The following is a 2,777-nucleotide window of genomic DNA, read 5'->3' as shown; positions in this document are numbered from 1 at the left end:
TAACGTTTATACCCCCTGAAAGTACACTTGGCAAGTGCGTATGTCTACGAAGTATTAAACACTCGTTAAATGCTAGCGCGACTAGCCCGAGTGGGGATGTCAAACCCTATGGATCCATATCTAAGATTCGCGTTCACCGGTTCAAAAACCAATGATTAAACGTTACCGAGCTAAAGGGAATGTTTATGCCGTTGTATAACCCACACATATATAAGTTTAAGTACTCGTGCCTAGTATGTAAAACATAAAAATCCGCATGTATTCTCAGTTCCCAAAATAAGTTAAAGTAAAAAGGGAATGCTATAACTCACAATGATAATGTAGTCGTAAAGTCGGTTCGGAAAAGGTGTGCAAGTAAACGGTCCGAAAGTCCTCGACCTAAGTCAAATAGTACTAAGTCAGTAAATCGTCTTAATAGGTTTAAAAGTATGTAAATAAGGTCTTAAGGGTCATCATCATTCATCATTTAACAAAAGGTGTAAAGTAGGTTTCGTTCATGAAAGTAGTTTACAACAAAGGCTGACTTCAGTCAGTCACCACGGCCTCTACCCTTACTGAATTAAGGTGAGACCAGTGGCCATGGCTCCGTATATGAGTCCCTTAAGTGTGGTAAAATTTACAGAAGCAAACTCATCTTCGTTTGACCGTGGCGACGGTCTAAGTGCGAGTAGGTCAGAAATTTCTGCACAACGTTAAAGGACATAGTGACGATCGGAGGGCCATAAATCCTATAAACCGTAACTCGGATTAAGACGAGTCCTATATGAAAAGTTATCTACTCAAAAAGATCTATCTAAAAATCATGGTTAGAACAGCCCAGGTCTGCTGGTCTGTTACAGAAACAGCAGGTCAGTAGGTTTTGGACAGAAACAGTAAGTTTAAGTGAGTTCCGGTGGTCTTGGTGCTTGATGTTCATCATGGTTCTCATCCTTGATGCATATAGCTTCAAGTGTACAACTCATGGGTGTGTTTACATCATCTTAACCAAGTTTTGACCATCATAACACTAGTGCAAGTCTAAGACATGAAGCACAACTCACTTAAGAGTTGTATGAAGTTTGATGAACCAAAGTTACATCAAAGTCTTAGATCTAACACATACATGAACTTTAAGACTAATAATAAGTTACAAACTTGAAAGTAAACCAACTAATCAAGATCTTAAGATGTAGAACATAGTTCTTAGTTAGATCTTGAAGATCCAAGACTCAAAAGTCTAGATCAAGTATAAGTATACAAAGTTTTTTTGAAGAAAACTTATTTGTGTGTTCTTGAACTTTCAAGGTTAACTTTTAGTTCAAGATTAATGAGATCAAGACTAACTTGTAGTACTTGACCATTTAAACTAATTACATGAAAGTAAAGTGCAAGAAGAAGTAAACTAAGTAAACAAGTAAATTATTCATGGTTGTTCATACTTTAAAGATTCAAACCAAAGTTTGATCTTTAGAAAGTAAACTTTAAAGTTTACTTCATGAACTTCAAGTATGAATTTAATCAACACATGAACTTGCAATCTTTTAAGAAAGTATATGTAGAATCATAACTAGTAAGTTATGTTCTTGAGTGTTCTTGATAAATACAAGAAATAAGAAGAATCAAACTAGAAAGTTTATTCTTGGAAACTAGTAAAGAACAACTAACAATTATATGTAACAACTAACAACAACAAGTAGTCAAACTACAAGTAACAAAAGATGATGATGATTATGTGATGTAAGGTGGCGGTTTTCATGAAGAATCAAAGAGAGAAAAGAGCCTTGTTACTTACTAGTTTAGAGAGAGAAAAAAAGAGAGGAAAGTAGCAAGTATTGTGTGTGTGTTTTTGAGAGAGGAATGCAAGTGAGATGTAATGAAAGAATGAAGTCAAAACTCCCCTAATACTCCCCTAAGGCCAACGGCCTGTAGTAGATTCCAAAGGGGGAGGGGATTAAACCACAAGATACTTGCAAGTAAAGCCTTAAAAGTGTGGTTAAAAGGGGTAGTCTCATGGGGATTGTGTAGCAACTAGATTCCAAGTCTTTTAAACTAACTAGTTCCATTTAAACATGATACTTATATGTAAATATGGGCTAAATAGTCCAACTAAGAAGTAGGGTGGGCTTATAAGCCTTATTCATGAGTCCATTAACTAATAAAGCCCAAGTTCAATTAATTAACAAATAAAGTCCAACAAAAGCCCAAGTAATTAACCAACAACCTTAGTTAATTAAAATGATTAATAAAACTAATCATGAATGTAAATAATACTTGAAAATATTATTCGTGCAAGTTCCGGGTGTCACAAAGACGTTTCGGGAAATTAAAGTCAAGTTCGGGCAATCATGGCAACATGTAAATGTAATGACATACATTCGTTTTATCACACGTATTAATAATAATTATTATTAATAAATAAACGTTGGAAATTTCAGGGTCGTTACAAATAGCTATAGGTAGCAAGATGGACATGTTAGGTGACTGGTAGCTTTTCTTAATAAGCGTTAACTGCATCTGGCTCAACTGGCTACATTTCACTTTTTAGGAGACCACGTCAATAAGACTTACATGTATGTTTGATTAACTTTTCCAATTTTAAGGTTTTCCACATTATTTATTATTTAGATATATATTTTACATTTGTTGAGTATCTAAAGAGAGGCTAATTGAAGATGAAAAACATCCTATAATAACTCTGGCTGCTACTATTTGTCTCACACACCAGCTAGAAGGCATCCTACAATGAGCCATGTTCTGCAAAATAATCTAGATTCATCTATAAGTTTTGATCGGGTTGG

The sequence above is a fragment of the Rutidosis leptorrhynchoides genome, chromosome 3 (genome assembly GCF_046630445.1).
Source record: "Rutidosis leptorrhynchoides isolate AG116_Rl617_1_P2 chromosome 3, CSIRO_AGI_Rlap_v1, whole genome shotgun sequence".
Taxonomy (NCBI): domain Eukaryota; kingdom Viridiplantae; phylum Streptophyta; class Magnoliopsida; order Asterales; family Asteraceae; genus Rutidosis; species Rutidosis leptorrhynchoides.
This window is presented reverse-complemented; position numbering follows the sequence as displayed.